Raw genomic sequence first — 20,154 nt, forward strand, 5'->3', positions numbered from 1 at the left:
TAATCATCCTCTTCTACGCTCTGTGGTGTTTCGGGAACAGTGTAATCAGGTGGTATAAAATGCTGGTTCATTTTGATCATGGTCAATCTCTCCACGTTTTGAAGTGAGAGACTGGTCCTTCTCACTGTAACAACTGCACCAGCTGCACTGAACATACATTCAGCAGATACATTGGCTACAGGACAAGCCAGAAACTTTATTGCCAGCCTGCTGAACTCTGGCCATTGGTGCATCTTCCCATACCAATACACCAATGGGTTTTGACCAACATACACCTCTTCCGAGTCATTCAGATACTCCTGGAACATCCTCTGAATGGTCATTGGTGCTGCCACCTGCTCGACCAATTTTTCCTTCACATCTGCACTGGACTTAAGACCTGCCACTTGAAACCAAGCCAATTCAGAGGTTGGGTCCAATTCTTCTATTGCTTTTGTCACCAGTTTTCCTATTGGTGGGGTTGGCAGATGCAAGACAAGACTGGCCTCTCTGGAAGTTAAAGCCAGTACCCCAGAAGTGAGGAGTGGGTCTCTAAGTTCCAGTTTCAGCCATTCTTCCAGTTTTTCTGCTTGCTCAACAAATCCACCTCTTGTACTATGAAACATCCCCTTCAGAAAAAGCAATGATAGTGGAAAGAATATTTTTGTAGCGTGGATCAAATAGGCTGGCACAGATGTACTCTTTAGACGAGATGATGTCACTTTGCACGCTTGCTTTACAAGTAAACCAATAGCTTAGGATATTAACCAAGGCATATGCTTTTAGGTTTTGTTCGCACCCCCAAATGCAAACCTTTCAGACACCTTCTTTAGCTGATCTTGTAGCAGATGCAATAACGGGATAGCTTGGCCCATTGTTCTGTCCTCCATGCTAACTTCCCATGTGAAAACCTCAAAAGAGAGCAGCATCTGGGTAAGGCATTTGACTAGGCCCTATTTGTCTGCAACCATGGAATAGTCTCTGATCTGATTGTACTGGTCAAACAGACATTGCAACATATATTAGGTTCAGTTTGACCATGTTGGCACCTCCTGTATCAGTGCTTTAATTGGTATTCTCTTATCACACTGAATAATCTGAAACTGATTCTGGGCTGTAAATGTATGGCAAAAATGAGCGCAGATGCATCTGCAAGTGGTCAGTATGTTGGTAACTATGTTCTTTTGTAAGAAACTCTTGCTCAACCAGGTTAATGCAACATGCCAAATTCAGAACCCTGAAATAGCCACCATCTGCCATAGCCTTGGCTATGTTACTGCCATTGTCCGTGGCAACAAATTCAACTCAAAGACCTCTGGATCACAGCCATTCAGACACCTTGCTATTAAATTCCTCCAAAATGCTTGCAGCTATGTGTGATTTATCCATGGCGAAAATGGCTGTGATGCATGCTGCCGAGTGCTTTTAAAAATTTCTTCAGGGTGAAGACCTTTTAGATAGCTTTTGCTTTACCCCTGGAAAAGATATCCAGTGTGCAGAGATGCACATGTAATCAGTCGCCTGACAACCGGTCCACGTCTGTCAACAGGTGGATATTGTGGACAACACTTTGCTGCAAAGCTTGTCCAACTAATTGCAGCACATCATGATGCAGCACTGGAACAGCAACTCTGGAAAAATAGGTCCAGCTTGTAACCTTCCATTTCTAGGGGGGGGGGCTGCCGTAAACTCTAAGAATCCCACTTTTTCAACATAAGAAAAAGGGAGGAGGTCCAGTGCTAACATTTTTTCCAGCTTACCATTTTACCAGTGTGCCATTGAGTGGTTGCTGTAATAGGGCCCCTCCTGACTAAACATGCACATAATTGTAGTCTGGATTTTCTTCTTTTGTGGAGCCACTGACACAAGTGACTTTTGAGATGTAGATGATGGTAGACTCAATCCGCATCTTGGTGAGGTCACCGTATGCTGTGTTATCTCCATCTGGCTCTGAGTCTTCCTGTGGATTTGTGAGGTCGCTGAGGTGGGTGATTCTGGTGCACTGCATGGAACAGGACTGCCTTGCATGGGGATGTCACCCTCTTCCTCCTCACCTTCCACTGTGATCTGACCAGTTGTAGCTAATGTTTCCTGGCTCTCCTCACCTTCACCACCATGACCACATTGAGCCATTATTTTAAGGTGCTCCTCCCACTGGATTGAGGGATGTTTTTTGGCTTGGGTCATCCGGCCTCCAGTATAATAATGTGAACCTGGTTTACCTCAGAGAATACTTGCTTTACAAATGGCAATGTTCTCCTCCTGTTTGCTAACCATAAAAAAAGTCCCAAACTGGGAAAGAGTACCTACTTATTGAGCCATTGCCAATGCCTGAAGAACTGGATGTAGGTGGGTCTGCCGATTGCCTCTCTGCAGCGCATACTTCAACTGAGGCACGGGTTGGTGCAGGTCTCTGCTGGGGCCTTACAAATATGGGAGCTGGTGTTGCTGGCCATGCCACATCCCTCGGAGCAGGCTGGATAGTAATGTTGGACTCCTCTGTGCCAGCTTCCACAACATCTGTCTCGTCATCATAATCCTCCTTATCCCCTTCCATTAATCTAAAGCTTTCTGAAACTTTTCTATTCCCTAGCCTCGACTGGCATCTCCTGGACTCTGCTGGGGTCCACTCCATTTCTCTGTCATCATCATCAGTAGTGGTGCTTGGAGAAGATGATGAAGTAGTGCCCTTTCTTTTTCTTGTTGGAGATCTGGGAGCCATTGATTCTAAAAGGAGAGGTTCTTGCTCAGCAGGAAGCAAGACCTCCTATTCTGCTACAACTTCTGGAAGATCTGGCTGCTGCCCACTTTGCTCTGTTTCCTAAAACGACTGGGTTCTAGTTTGTGAAAGGGACAACTCCAATTCAACATCACTGCTCGTCGGCATTGCCACGGCTGCAGTGGCTGCCTCACTGACAGACATGGTCTTGGGCTTGGGTTGGGGTGGAGCTGTTGATGCGCCAGGTCCTCCCTGGAGGCCAGGGTGGCAGACACACGCCTCCCAAAAAAGGTTCGGGTTGGCACGCTACTGGTTGAAAGCTGCTTCTTCTCACTGGCCACTTTCTTGGGAACAACATTCTTTGGGGACATCTTAAGCTCTAAGTTGGCACTGTCACTAAGATGCACAAGTGGAAGAGTTTGGTGCCTGTGGACCGAAGTAACTGTAAGGCCTTCTCTTTGTCAGTACTGCAGGTGATGTGGGGTCTCTTCTCTTGAGCACCTAAAAACAGCGAAGGAAGAAAAACATGTAGTTAGTGAAACGTGGCATTGTTGCCAGTTGAAAATTCTTTACTACAGGGAAATGCAATCAAACATTGTAAAGGCAAACCACACCATCACACCCTACAAAAAATTACATTTCAAATCAGACAGCACAACAGGCAGATTTATCTCCATCTGTTTTAAAGGAGACACCTCGGATAGTCAGACAGAGGTGCCTGGGTAAATGGAATAGTCCTTTAAATAACCTATGGCGGCAAGGTGGTCCAGGGGAAATGAAATAATCATAAACAAAATGAATGATGCTGTTGATTTGTTTGTCATGCTCCGCAGACACAGTGTCCTAGAGGAAATTTAATTACATCTAATAAACTGAATGTTGTAGTGCAGCTGTGTATCTTTGGTGGATGAATGACTGGAGGAATGGATCAGAAGGATATGGATGGATGGATCAAGGCAAAATGCAGAATTAAATAAAAAGTAAAATTGAAATACAAAATTATAAAAAAAAGTGAACATTCAAATAAAAAGAAGTTAAAACATTTAAATAAATAAAGTACAAAATAAAATTAAAATGTATTAAAAAATAAAACTAAAATGTAAAATTTAAAATAAAAATGAAATAAAAAGCACATCAAAATTAATTTTTTAAATAAAAATGTAAAAAATGATATAAAAAAAATTACAAATAGAAACTTAAAAAACAAATGATCAATAATTAACCATGTTTCCATGCAAGCCTATGTCAAAGACACACTGACTACACACACAAAAGTCCTGCCAGCCAACCACATGGTCAAACAAGAACAATAAGGAGCAAGAAGGCAGCATGGAGAACAAAGAACACACGCAAGCCTATGGCAAGAGACACTGGCTGGATGCACAAAATGCCTGCCAGCCAGCCACATGGTCAAACAATAAGAAGGAGGAAGAAGGCATGGCAAACAAAGACCACATGGAAGCCTATGGCAAGGGACACTGCCTAGATGGACAAAATGGCTGCCAGCCAGCCACATGGTCAAACAACAACAAGAAGGAGCAAGGTGGCATGGCAAAGAAAGAACACATACAAGCCTATGGCAAAGGAAGGGACACTGGCGGCTTGCTCAAAATGTCTACCAGCCGAATGATCAAACAACAAAAACAAGGAGCAAGGAGGCATGGCAAACAAAGAACACTTTCAAGTCTGTGGCAAAGGGACACTGGCTGCATGCAGAAAATGGCTGCCAGCCACATGATCAAACAACAAGGATCAAGAAGGCATGGCAAACAAAGAACACATGCAAGCCTAAGGCAAAGGGAGGGGCACTGGCTGCATGCACAAAATGGCTGCCATCCACACAGTCAAATAACAACAAGGAGCAAGGAGAACAAAGAAGAACACATGCAAACCTATGGCAAATGGAAACTGGCTGCAAGCACAAAATGGCTGCCAGACACATGATCAAACAGCATCCTCCTACGCCATCAAATATTATCACCCCAAAATATATACACTTTTAGACAAACAAAATGAAATGCAAACAATAGCCAACATTTTAAATTTAATCCAATGCAATCCCTGCACTGAATTATGTTTTTGGAAACATATACCACTGAAACAGTTATGTCATGCACTGATGACTACTAGTACTGGGCTGACTGGCTAAATGGTCCTTTGGAAATCAACAAAAATACTACAAACATGTACAAAAGGTACTGAGCTGTGCTACCATTTTTCTTTTAAAAAGGTGAAAAATCAATAAAATGCTAAATAAATAATAACTAGGTCCATACTTAGACTCCACTAAACCCAACACCATAACATTTAAAATCAAATATCAAATTAAAGTACAAAGAAATACTGGTGTATGGCCAAGTAAATAAACCCAGCACCCTTATACAATGGTTTTTTAACTTACTTGTGTGATTCAATAAAAACAAAGTCCTTATTCAAAGGTATAACCGGAGACAAAGAGAGTGATTCTTCCACCTTAAAATCCATGTGAAAAGTGACCAGGAGATGGAAAAACAATGGGATGAGCCTGCTGGGCAGGAACAGGAAGTTGGAGTCTCTGACACACTTCCTTCCTGTTTGAAAAAAAGGCCTCTTAATCTGAAAAACAATTGCAGGATCGATTTTGACTAGATTTAGTGGCTCTGGAGTAGAAAATCTTCTTCAGAAGTGAGTTCACAGTCGCAAACAGCCCTGTTTTGACTGCCGGTGCAGCTGGAAGCAACGCAAGCAAATGCGAAGTCTCGCACATGCTTGGAGGTGGCCCAGGAGTATTGTTGCACTCATGAGAGAGCTCTAAAACCCAATCTCACAAGCGTGAACAAACTCCGCTCCGCACTTCAGTGTGGAATTTGGGAAATAAGCACTACTCCGTGTAGCGCGAAATGCCTGAATTCTGCAAACTCCACCGGCAGAGCAGAGCTCTACACCCAGGACTACTGACCAGTGGCATTGGACGTGGCCTGGATCGGACCCTTCTGTTGGTCTCTGCCTGACATCCTTTGAGTCACAATGTGCATCCCCTTATGTCCTGGGGAGCTTTAGAAGTGTACTCCTGTGGTAGATTGGGACTTAAAAGAGTAAACCAGAATGTAAAATCTTTGACCAGGACAAATCAACTTGGTGTATCCAACCAGCGCTCCACCATGGTTTTCCTCGACCATCAACTATCATTGACACGTTGGGCCTCATTATGACTTTGGTGGTCCTACGGTTAGACCATCGTGGATGCAGCTTCCAAAAGACCACCATGTTGGAAGTCATCTGACTGCCATATTAAGGGATACGCAGCTCAGAACGCCAAAAATCAGCCAATTTTCTGAAACCGCCAGGAAACTGGAGGATGGAAATAAGGCGGTCAGACTGCCACCCCCACAAAAATCAACCAATCTAATTACAATCCACAAATCACAAGAGCTGTTCTTCCATGGCAGAAAACCATTGGTGGTGTGAACTTTGGCGGTCTGAACTCACATCAGTCAGAACATCACACCACATTGGATAGTTTGCATATCCCACAGCTGACACACATTCACACACCCGACACACCGACAATGTGCCCTATAAAACACACCCCTAAACAACCCACAATCCTTCGCAACCAGAACGCCACTCACAGCCAGAGAGCAGCCAAAAATAAAAGAACTGGCTAAACAAACAATAGGCATCCCTACACATTACACTCAGCACACATCCCACATTTGCACAACAGACCAAACACACAATTTACAAAACCACACAATACACAACACCTGTTACCCACTCACATCACAGCACCCACACCTCATCACATACATAATTCATCCTTCTATTCACTACCTCACAGTCTTTAGCACCACTACCATGTCCCTACAAAAGCACCCACATTTCACTGATGATGAGTTAAGGGTCATGGTGGACATAATTGTCAGGGTAGAGCCATGTTTATTGGGGCACAGGTCCAGCAAAAATCAATAGCAAGGAAAACGGAGTTGTGGCAAAGGACAGTAGACAAGGTGAATGCAGTAGGCAGTTACCCACGCATAAGGTAGGACATCAGGGGGACGGTACGTTCATGGCTTCCAGGCACCAGCTGGGAAATCTCAAGACTGGCGGTGGGCCCCCATCTTCTCTCACACAGGTCACATCATGGGAGGAGAAGGTCTTGGACATCCTGCATCCTGCGGGCCTGACAGGAATACGTGCAGGAGTGGAGTCAAGTAAGTGACAACATTCATGTCACCAAACAGTCATGTCTTGCATGCTCACTCATCACCTTTCACCACCCAAATTACCAAACCACCCACAACCCCCTGCCCAAATATGCAAATACCCCTCACTGCCATGCCACATGTCGAGTAAACTCAACTTGGGCCACAGGTTTTAGGAACAGCATGTGAAGTACCACAACTCCTAGAAGGCAGTTTTTCAACATTAACAAAACAAGAAATGTGCACTAAATTTGAAATGTCTTGCATGTGAAACTAACAATCAAAGTAAACCAGACTGAATGATCCATCTTGTAACAGTTCATGGCAATGACAGGTATTCAATGGCCTACTACCAGTACCATTACAAGCAAATCACCGCTACAGCTGCAGATTTATGGGAATTTCTAGCCAATTAAAAAGGAACATACTCCAAGAGCCTGAAACATGCTGTATGCAATTTCAAATTTCTGTGTGCCACATTGCACTAACCCAGATTAAGTAGCAGCTGTCATTCTAAAGTCAGGTGATCATGTAAAGGCAGTGTGCATCTCACACACCATGTTTAGTTGTCAAATATATGCATCACTTGTTGCATCACTTGAACCAACTGTATGTTCCACATCTCCCACAGGTAACCTTGCCATCTCCAACATGGAGAGGATACCAGAGACAGACACTACCCCTCTGGATGAAGGTCCCAGTGAGGAAAACAGCCCTGGATGTCTAGACACTGAGGAGGAAGCGGTCCCATCAGGAACACCTGGTCAGTCAATAACTGTCAGACTCACCCTGCCCACAACGAGTCCTCCCAGCCCTGTTGCAACTACATCACAACCAACCATTTGCCCCCTAACCTGTGTCCCAAGGAAAGTCTCTTCCATCATGTGCCTTCCAGTACAGGTACCTGAGTCTCCTACTGTCACCCCTAATAATGACCAGTGGGAGTGGGCACACTGTGCCAGGGGTACAGGTATGTGGTGGTAAGGTGTGTGGGAGGGATGGTGTGGGCCAGAGGATGGGGGCTCCAAGGGACACAACTGACCGCAAGATCATTTCCCAAGTCTTGGGAGCCTATGGAAATACACAAGGCATGATGGGCCAGGTACTGACCATGATGGGGGAGATCAGACATCTGCAGAGGGACAACCACCAGGAAGCCATGAAGCAGTGGCAGGCACTAAATGCTATCGTGGCTTCCATTGCTGGGGTGCTGAGTTACATCAACACTACCTTCACTAGCTTTGGCACCCAACATCGGGCCTCTTCCACTAGTCATGAGACATCAGGCCCCTTGACATCTGTGGCTGCTAGTAGAATTGAGGCCCTGCCAAGGGAAGGGAATACCTCATACACCCTACCCTCTGTAGCAGAAGAACCCCCCCACAAACGTGGACATCCACCCAGACATCCGGGAGGAGCAGATTCCAAGACTAAACTCACTGCCAGGAAGTGAACCTCTCCGGAGTGGTTGCCGTTGTGTGTGCCTGATTCACCATGTTGACTGTTTTGATACCTGACTTCATTTTCCTATGGTGCAAGGACACTGGACTTGTGTTTCCGAAAGGTGTAGCTGCTACCCAGGTGATTTCATCCTCCATGATCAAACCCTTCACTGTTAACTTTATTTCCTTTCTGTTTCAATTCACTCATTTTGTTGTTCACTCCCCAATAAATACAACTTAATCACATATCCTGTGTAGGTGTGATGATGCAGAAAAGGAAAGACTAACAAACATTCATATATCATGTAACAAAATCGTATAAGGCAGTGTGATTTTAGCAAAGAAAAATAATGTATGTGGGAAAATGTGCCCATGGAGTAGTTCCCCATTATTATAAACGAGCTTAATTAATCATGAAGAATCGACAATGTAGTAATACGTCATAATTGCAAATGTATTCTATGATTTTTTGTTGAAACTGTTATATGCTTAGCTTAAATTTAGCGGAGGCTTTTGCCTAGTTGCCTGGTCTCAAATTTAACTGCGTGGTTTTCACTTGTATTAACAAAAATGTGTTATTTACCTTTAATCTGTATTTTCCAAGTAGAATGACTAATACACTTATCTCAAGGTTTCGATCTAGGCAAGGTTCATCCCCTTTGAAGCAAGGTCAGTTTCTGCAGGTGCAGACAATAAAGACACTGATTCAGAAATAATTGGCAAACTTTGTTGCTACTTGTGTTCCAAAACTCCAAGGACACTTTATGCATAAATGAGTACTAAGAGAAAGACACTATTCATTGGTCAAAGAGAAACCACCCTATGAACCCTCCAATGGAATACCCTGAAGAATTTGGAACGTTTTCTTACTTAAACCCATTGGACAAAGGGAAGTCAGCCATTTTCTTTGATGCCATTTTGAAGCCAGATTCAAGATGCCATTTTAAATGACACTTTGATGGCTTTTCTCTGTCCCAGAGAAAGAGACTTTAAGAATTCTCACCCTAGAGATTTTAACTTTAACTTTACCCCGTCTTGCCCATGCGATAACTTTTGCCCCATTTTCCTTGTTGCTGAAAGGAAAACCACCTTTAACTTTGCCCCCTTGAAGTCTGCCCCATGCTGATCGAACCGGTACCTGAAGGATGAAGACTTTTCCTTGAATACTGATTGTATTTGGTAATTATAAAAGGATAATTGTATTATGCATTGTGTTTTTCTTATTAGGTACCAACTGCTTATTTTGACAGAGCCCAAGCTAGAAGTTTTCTAAATTTGTGTTGACTAAATTTGTTTTGCATGAAGCCCCACATGCCAATGCTAATCAGAGGTTAGTTGAGGTATTCATTTGATGCACCATGCTGAATTGAAACCTTGTTATGCTGACCGATGTATGCAATTAGTCAAATTCAGTTACTCTTATTAGTGATTTGTATTGCTATAACCGAGTGCATTATAATCCAGATTTTGCGTAGATTGCCTTTCTTCCGTCGCTATGGACAGCTAGTAATGTTCGTATATGTATATCATTTGATTTTGAGACTTGCTTATATTGTGTTAGCTTTGTTAATATAGGGAAATAAACTCATTAACCTTTAATAAACAGGTGTGGTTATTCATGACTGAAAGGTCATGGTGTGTCTAATTACTGATTTTCTGTTTAAATAATTTGTTGTTTGATCTATTAATTAAGTATTGGTCATTGATTATAAATGGTTATTGATTATTGATTTGAGTGATCCGACTATTCTTGGATGAGGAGAACCCAACTCGGTCAAAAGGTTCACCGACCTCCGGCGTGTCCAAGTATAAGTAATTTATAAAGTCTGGACGCGCTATCAGGTGTGATGTATCAACCATATACAACTATCATATATGGCAACTATTGTACATACCAAAAATGTTCCTCTTGAATGTTATACATCTGTTATGAACTAGAGCCCAGCCCAAAGAGAAGCCACAGATGGACAGGGAAAGAAGGAAAAATGTCTTTATTAGAAAAACCCTCATCCACAAGGGTTGTCCCTTGGTGGCATGCTTAATCATTGGGTTTCTTCCTGTTCCGCTGTGGAGCAGGGAGTGCTTTGACCGACGAATTACATGGGAGCACTGTTGTAGTCTCACCAATGTGGATCATAAGAGGGATAGGAGTGGTGGGGTCTCGGTTGAGATAAAAATACCTGTCTCCAAGTGATCATGATGATTTAATAGATCACACGGAGACAGTATGATTAAAAAGGGGGCATGAGAGGTGGGGTGTGTTATGTCCTATCCCTCTTATGAGGGATAGGACATAACAGCTGGTGGGTGAGGGTGTCTCTAATAAAGGAAATGTTCATTCTTTCCCTGTCCATCCTGTAGCTTTTCTTTGGGTTGGGCTCTAATGTGTAATGTTACATAGACTATAAGGAGGACAGACTTAGCCCAATTACCTCCTTCTCCCCTTGTTTGTGTATACCTCTGTTATGGTCATCATGCATATACTGGACAACCAGGATACATATTGCATTGGGATTGTAACATACACATGACATATGTCACCTGTATTGTACATCTCCACATATTTATTTGGAGCATGGCAATCAGCACATTGTGAAGTCATGCTTTGGACTTCAGTGTTTCAGCTTAGGTGTCATTCTCTCCCAACCCACAGAATACAAAAGTTAGGGACATGTCAGTCTATCACCATCCCAGGAGGCAGACAGATTGGTTCAATGTATCATCAGCTAAAGCCTTATCACATACCCATACCTCATCCTCCCAAATGACCATACCCATGAAACAGACAGAGATCAGTACTAATCTTCCCAGTCATGGAACTTTCCAGTTACCATGGGCAGGTATCTGTAGGCTTACCACTCACCTATGTTAGTCTTCAGACACATGCACATTGGTCTGCAATGAGGAAACACACTGACAACTATGCACAAGTTAGGTCCCATACAACACACACCATATTGATGGTAGTGGGTCTTGATAGCACATTATGCCATGTGTTACACACAAATGGACACACACATGGCACCATTTGAGCCACCTCCAATACCAAACAGGTCTATTTTGTGAAAAAGGACACTTCAAAACCACTGTGCTGACCGTCTGGGCATAGAATTCACAAATCACAAATCTGATGCAAAACAATACGTGGTCTGATCTATGTCCACTGCTCATGTCAGTCTGTAAATCCCATCTGCCTGTGACACTGTCTGACAGTGCCAAATGAGAATGAATCACACAGCCAATCTGCAAATCTGTGATTGACAAAGATAAGGTCAGAACAAGAAACAATGTACATACCAGTTCTGTACACAACTCGAAGGAACATTCTGCATGCATATCAGAGTCATGAGCTTTGGAGCCACTTAAAACCACATTGATGTTGGTGAGAAGAACATTACATGGCATGCATTACCTTAACGATGCCCCATGGAATCTCCTTTGTAACATCACATCACATACCTTAGGTCACTTAAAGTACTGATTGATGACATCTGCCCTGATGTCTCCAGCTTCATTCTCATCATGCTCATCCTCATTTGGCATATCTGCATTTCCACCGACAGGATCAGCTGGCTTGCCTTCATCTAGTATGAATGGTATCTGACATCTAAGCGCGAGGTTGTGAAGCCTGCAACAGGCAAAAATTATTTGACATACATCATAGGGTGAGTAGAGGAGGGCTCCTCAAGATTTGTCTCTGCTGTGAAATCTTGCCTTCAGGAACCCAAAAGTCCGCCCCACAACACGCCTGGTTCTTCTGTAGATAGATTTCCTCTGGCATGGTTGGGTACCTCACTGCTGTCGATAAGCAAGGATGGTTGGGGTAGCCAGAGTCCCCTGTAAGATATAATAACACCAATCCAAGCTTAAATTGTGGACATCCACATATATGGCAGCAGGACACAAGGTACAGACATGACACATGACATACATGACTTACCAACCAGCCAGGCCCTCTCTGTGTATAGTCATGTCGTCCTGGGTGGGATATTGCTGTTCCGCATGATGAAGGAATCATGGACTGATCCTGGATACCTTACTAACTTGTGAAATGTAGAGGTCAGCCAAACAGACCACTTGGACGTTTATGGAGTGGAAGTTTTTCTTGTTCCTATATACCTCTTCATTTGCACTTGGGAGAGCCTAGGCTACATGGGTGCCATTTTTGGCTCCAACCACATGTTGAATGTCTCCCAAAGCATAAAAATCAGCCTTCACATAGGCCAAATCCTCATGTTGGGGAAATCTGATGTAGCTGTCCAGGTGTTTCAACAATGCAGACAGTGCAGCCTTCTAAACGAGAATAAACATGGGCTGAGACATCCCTGCAGTTAGGGCCACTGTATTCTGAAAGGGCCCTGGTGGCCAGGACGTGCAGCACTGACATGACTTGATTGAGGGGAGGTATGCAATTGGGATTGCGAATGGCAGACATCAGATCTGGCTTCAACTGACGACATAGATCCATAATTGTATGTCTATCCAGGTAATATATTCAAATTACATGTTGCATCTCCATGTTCTACAGGTCTGCTAGTGGGCGGTAAACTGGAGGTTGTCTTGCTCTCCTCAGGCCAGGGTAAACATGTGGGACAACACTAGAATGTATGTGAATTACTCAATCCATACATCATAAGTATGATCACAACAATGTCACACATATATCTGATTCATGTCACATTAAACAGTGAATAAATAGTATACAGCACATAGCAAGCCAAATTATGAAAGTGTACCGGAATCTAATCCCCTGAACCCTTGCACGTACTCTACATGTGGATACATGTCACTGACAGTGATAGTTACATCAACCCTCTAGACGTGCAACACTTACTATTTTCACCTATACCATCTTCAGATTGTATTTAGTATGGTGACAACACAGTTTAATGTTGATAAGCCAAAATACCTCATTTCACTCCCTCTACTAATGACATGCACATTAATACTTGTAAAGAGTAAACCTGCACTTCACACATTGTATTGGATAGGTGGTTCCATCAATTGATGCTACTTTCATTACTACACCATACATATTTGAGCCCTAAATTGGCAGCTGCCTGACCTAGTGTACTGGACATCAGGAAGTGACCTGACTCCACCAGTGGATGTCATTATGGCGGTAGGCGGTTACAATCACGGTAGACATTACCATTGGAACACATTGCTGCCTTTGACAGACTTGGGCCAATGGCAATGTTCGCAGGTGGTGACTGTCCTGTACGTTGCGGACATGACTACCATGTTTTGCACAATCCCTCACTTGACTCCTGACACTGCTGCCAGAAAGACCTCCATGACTTGAGATGCTGTGTACTGTCTCTGGAAGCAATCATGCTATGTCCTGCAGGTGATAGTGCTCCTGCTTTCACTCTGGAAGAGCTGGACAAAGCTGGTGGAGGAGGTCCTACCCCTGCATGAACAGCTCTATGGTGCCCCAGAGGGGCAGGTGAGTCCAATGCAATACCAATGGATGAAAGATTGAGTGTGTAATAAGGTAGATGAAATGTGCACGAATGAAGGGTTGAGCTTTCATGTGTGGATAGATGGTTATGTGCACATGGGCATAGAAAGACTGTTAACCCTGATACTTGGAAGGTAGTGTGTGATGTATGTACCCTGACCCACATATGTATATTACAGCATTTACATCAATATAGGTGTGAGTAATAGTTGTAGACGGGTCCCATTTTAAAGACATACATGTGGTCTGATCCTATGTTTCTAGCTAAAACCTGGTCCTGGGTATGCATGTTGTATGCCTGACTCCAATTCACAGATGGCCTGACTGCAGAGGGTGACTTACAAAAAAGTCTGAAATGTGAGGAATGGTATGTTTGGCAACTTGCACTAACTTGATTGTTCAGCCTACATGTTTTGGGATGGAGTGTGTTACATGACTTTCTCCTCTTGTCTGCGTCCTCCATGCAGGTCAACACCCAAAGGGAATCTGGCATGCCATCACCAAGAAAGTGTAGACCCTGGGGGTCCAGAGCCGGCAGAGCACCCACTGTTGAAAGTGGTGGGATGACCTGAGATGCTAAGCCCATAACACCAATGAGGCCTAGCTGGGGATGTCCTCTGAAGGAACTTGACCCGCCTAATGGCCTGCATATTGGCGGTGGCCTACCCTGAGTTGGATGGGCATTTGAGGGCAGCAGAGCAGCCACAAGGGGGTGAGTACTGACTGAACTAATTTTCATTCCTAAGCAAGGTCATGTATGATGTGAAAGACTTGAAGGTGTGACAATGTGGTAAGTGCAAAAGATAAAATGTATCTCAGGAAAACCTAATGTGGAGTCCTCAACATTGGTATATAGGTGTGCAGAATGTATTGTGTATAGGGACAAAAATACTCACCCATGACATCCCTTCTGTACAGTACCAATTGATGATGCACATGTGGCTGTATCATAGGTGTACCACTATACTGCTCTTAGTATCCTGCTGGTTGTTCCTTGCCACCTATAGATCAATACTTTCAATATCCAGATGGTACGTTGTCCTGGTCTTTGCCCTCTGCCAATTAAAATGCCTCTTGATCCATCTCTATGTGCATCATTGAGTCTGAAAAGTTGAGTGGAAGCCTAATATTCCTGAGGTTTCCAGTGAGTGTCAACTTACTATGAGGCTGTGATCTCAAGCTGACATTTCACATGCCACAAATGCTGCACTTACTCAGATCTGTTAGGAGGTGTCCCCATTGGTAACTGAGGACTAAACATTGACACTTGTGATGTTTCCTCAGAATGGACATTCTGCAATGTACTAAACCACGGTGGTATAACTAGACTCCTACTGCAACCCTTTTCATTGATATGAGAGCTCTGAATGTTCTTTGCACGGTAACTGGCTACACAGCAAATTCCTCTAACAATGTGTTGTAGGCATGCTAAATAGGCCACTACATCTTGATACGTTAATTGTTACAGTCCCACCTGGTATTTTGCCAACATAGGCCCTCATTCTGACCTTGGCGGGCGGCGGAGGCCGCCCGCCAAAGTCCCGCCGTCAGGTTACCGTTCCGCGGTCGAAAGACCGCGGCGGTAATTCTGACTTTCCCGCTGGGCTGGCGGGCGGTCTCGTTCAGACCGTCAGCCAGCCCAGCGGGAAAGAGGCTTCCACGATGAAGCCGGCTCGGAATCGAGCCGGCGGAGTGGAAGCTGTGCGACGGGTGCAGTTGCACCCGTCGCGTATTTCACTGTCTGCGCAGCAGACAGTGAAATACATGTAGGGGCCCTCTTACGGGGGCCCCTGCAATGCCCATGCCAGTGGCATGGGCACTGCAGGGGCCCCCAGGGGCCCCGCGACCCCCCCTACCGCCATCCGGATCTCGGCGGTCCGACCGCCGGGATCTGGATGGCGGTAGGGGGGGTCAGAATCCCCGCGGCGGTGCAGCAAGCTGCGCCGCCGCGGAGGATTCAATGGGGCCGCGGTACACTGGCGGGACCCCGCCAGTGGTGCCGGTCCGACCGCGGCTTTACCGCCGCGGTCGGAATCCCCATTGAAGCACCGCCGGCTTGTCGGCGGTGCTCCCGCGGTCCTCCGCCCTGGCGGTCAAAGACCGCCAGGGTCAGAATGAGGGCCATAATGTGTACATTGCTAGGAACAGACATATATAAACATAGTGACACAACTTCAACAAATTTACTTTTGCTATTGTGGATATGTTTTGATGGGTTTTAGTTTGGAATCCTATAGTTTAAACTGACTGAATTGTGGTACAGATGTGGTATTTCACCTTCACATGTTGTTGGAATGGTATGTGTAGTCAGTCATTTGTCTTTGGCCAATGTGTATGTTCTCTCATGTTAAGATCAGAAGTGTGTTGTGGCATTGTAATGGCCATGTACAGCTGTAAGATTGCACAGGTCTGAAGTGTGGACAGTGATGTTTCCACCTGAATAATGGGCTATTGATGTTGCCAATCAACATGATAAGTTGCACTGTTTGTGGCTTTCATGCACATGACAGGTGTACATTGTATTTAAGGTGAAGGTATGACACCTGGCCTTGTCTGTGGCTAAACCTTGTAGGCTAAGTTGGCCCCTATAAGTGTACATGCCTTTGTCTACAGGTGGCAGATGATTTCAATGAGTAACTCACAAAGTATGTAACATACTTTCCTACTTGAATATTGAGCCCTGTGTTGCTGACGTGTTTAGACACTATCATACTCCAATCATTGAAATGGCAGGTATGGTTGTTGAATATTTGCTTCTGTCACTAGTGAAGGTAGTGGACTCTGTGACTTGGAATGGTTTTGGCTTGTATGCAACATGCTGTCTTGTGATGGCACATGATGTGGTTCCTTTCCTGGTACATGATATCAGCTACAAATGTAGGGATCTGTGTATTTTGTGTATGTGAAATGTTGAACTGAATGTTAGCACTATTTCCCATTGCTTGGTTGCTGGTTGACTATGTTGATGTGGATAGGGACTCAGGTTCATGTTGACAAGTCAGGTTGTCATGCAATGGTTATTGTGATTGCTCTACTGATATAATGGTATAGTAGGTGTGCAATAAGTTGCTTAGCTGTTGTGTAACATTGTTGTAATGTAGGGGTGTAGGTGGTATCTAGTTGTAACATGATGTTGGCACTAACCTGGTTCTACCTGGGGGTGTAGTACAAGTGGTTGTAATGTGATTGATTTGTACATTATGATGTTAGTGTTTGTAAAGAATATGATGACCCTATCTCTCTTTCTGTTTTCTAGCATCAGCATAGGCAGGTGAAGGACACGGGGCACAGCTGAGTGGGGAAGCTGAGGGCCACAGGACCTCAAGTCATGATACCACTGACTCCGAGGGGCCTAGTAGCCTGGAGGGCGAGGGGAGTGCCACGGGGAGACTGGATCCAGTTCATCATCAGCAGAATCCTCCTCCAGTGGACACTCCCTGGTGGTGGCATACCCATCTGGGACACCCTAGCACCATTTCTGCCTGCCACTCCCCTTTCTACCACCTCCCTCCGTGTACCTCCCCACCCAGTTGGCAGTGTCTGCTCACCCAAGAGGGTGGGTGTCTCCTTTGCTGCAGGGACTTCTGTCCCAGCATTTGCTAACCCTGCTACCCTCAGTGAGGAGGCTATTGACCTCCTGAGGTCCATCTCTGTGGGTCAATCGACCATCGTGACTGCCATCCAGGGACTGGCTACTCAAATCCAACAGAGTAATGCATTCCTGGAGGGCATTCACGAAGCACTGGCTAGCCTACAGAGATCCTTTCAGGCTCTGGCCTCCACTCTGACGGGAGCCAGTCACCCTTTGTCTACCGCCCCCCCTCCACTTTCCAATCCCAAAACCCTCTTCCCAGACCCAGCAAAAGCACATAAACAGACAAGCATGCATGCTACTCAACACCCAAAGGTAGCTCAGACAGACATAAGCACACCAAGACACTACTACCAGCAAGCACACAAGCAACATTCAAATGCACGCACAGCAAAAGTCACACCCTGCCCTGACACCCCACCACACCTAGCATTACAGACAGCACACCTGATACACATGCAGACACCACACGAACATTCACAGATCCATCCACTATATCTATTCTACCCAGAGACAGCACCACAGCAGACCCTCAGACATCCATCACAGTCACCACACCCTCAGGTACCACAACCACTGACACTCCTACATGCAGCACATCCACCATACCTGCAGGCACCCTCCAACAGACAGTCACCCACCTACCACAGCATCCCCCAACACCTCCACCCCCCTTGTCCCAAGACACATAAACGCCCTCACTCGCCCACCTAACAGACACCCAGCACCCACAAGCATACCTTGCACAAACATGTACCCAGGACATCCACACCAACACATCTTACAACCACTCCCTCTTCCTCCATACCCAAACTCTTTTGTGCTGACCGTCCCTGTGTGTGTGTAAGAAATCTTTCCTTTCAGAGTTTTCCCTTTTCCCTACTCCTCTCCCCTGTGAAACCCTTAAACATGTTGCTTCCCTTCCCAAGTCCATCCTTTCCACCTCCAAGGCCTCCCGTGCCCCACTGCCAGTACCCATGCCCCTCCCCCTGCCAAGATGTCTACCCCTCGCTATAAAAGCCAACCCTCCCCTAAGCCTAAACCTAACCTCCCCACCCAATCCACATCCCAAAGGTCCTCCTCCCAAACCTAAGCCCAACACCCCCCTGCCACCCTGCCCCGATAATCCCTAAGGTACCTGCCTGCCCGAGTTCGGGCACACATATGTGCAATGAGTGCATTCATACTTTTGTCACAAGTCTTTCCTATGGCCTTTGTTTCTCTAAACTTTGGTTTAGAATAATAATTTCAACTAACCTGTTGTTGGTTTACTGGCTTCATCTTTGTCATACATTTAATTTCCTAGTATGTTGTTGTTCCTGACTGATATTGTTCGTGTGTCAGTATTTGTATGCATGTGGTGCTTGTGCTACCTGTATTGTTTGGGCAGTATGTGAGGTTGAGTGCTGTGCTTTTGTCCCCCAGTGATAGTATGTGTGTTGTGTGATGGGCATGTGCCTATTCGGAACATTTTGTTGGGTTGCTATTGAGTGGTGTTTGTGTTGACATGTGTTTGTTGGTGTGTTGTGTGGCTTGGTGCGTTTTGACAGTGTGGGTGTGCATGTTTACTGCATGGTATGTGAGGTGTGATGTGCTGTGTGTGATGTGTATGTCGATTAGTGCGTTGTATGGTTGTGTGGTTGTGTGTGTTCGTTGCCTGTTGGTTGTAGGTTGTGTTGTATGGGTGATGTGTCCCTGGATTGTGTCTATGGTGAGTGCTTGCCAACGTATTGACGATGGTATGGGTATGGTGTTGTTGTGATGTGTTGTGTTATTGTGTGTAACTGGGCCTGTGCTGTGTTTCCATGCTTGAGTGTGTGTTTTTGACGTGTGTGGGTTGGCCGTAGTGTGTGTACTATGTATGGGCGGATGTGTGTATGGCTGTATGTAAGTGTGCATGTCAATGTGTAGCAGCGTTTGGTTGTCGCTCTCGCAACCCCTTCCTGATGGTATATTGTGTGAGTGTACAGATATTGACATTATAAGAGTTACAGGTGAGTGTGTGTACTTATGGTTGCTTTCGTTGGTGGCGGCGAAGATTCCATTGTCTTTGTGCAAGCAGGAGCAGTGGGATGACGTGTAGTTCTGGTTCCATGGCAGCTCCGGTCAAGCATGGCTTCCTTAAAGTGAGTGTCTCCTTTTATGCTGTTTGTTTCCACATGGGTTTCCACGGTGATTCAACCACTGTAGAAATGTTGGCGGTGTGCTGCCTCGTAATCTGTCTGGAGGTAACAGGGTATCTGCTGGCCTGCAGGCGCCTTCAGTTGCTGTCTGACTGCAGTGGTGGTGCCAGCGGAGGTTTGGCTGCATTCTGTTTGGAATACCGCCATGATCGTAATTTGGTGGTCTTCTCTGCCAGCCTGTTGGCGGTACGACCACCACCGCCAACATGGCAGTCCTGAGACCGCCAAACTCGTAATGAGGCCCTTTGTGCTTTTTGGTGCTATTTCTACTTAAAACTTTAAAATTCCATATCTCACATTCCCCTGTTTGGATTTTTGGTACTTAGGTGTTATTGTATTTATTAAATTTTACTCTATATCTCCAATTCAGTTTGGAATTTTATCAGTTTGCATTTTGACTTTATTACTGATTTCATACTACAAAAAAAGTTACACATTGCCAGTTAAGCCTATCTGCTCTGTGCTGTAGCTTCAAGGGGGTTGAGTTCAGGTTATTTCAGTGACTGTGAGAGTTTGCCCTGACAAGGATTATAATAGTTCTTTGTTGTGGGTAGTCAACCGCCCCAAATAGTAATCCAATTTCATATACTC

This window comes from Pleurodeles waltl, chromosome 4_1 (genome assembly GCF_031143425.1).
Source record: "Pleurodeles waltl isolate 20211129_DDA chromosome 4_1, aPleWal1.hap1.20221129, whole genome shotgun sequence".
Lineage (NCBI taxonomy): Eukaryota > Metazoa > Chordata > Amphibia > Caudata > Salamandridae > Pleurodeles > Pleurodeles waltl.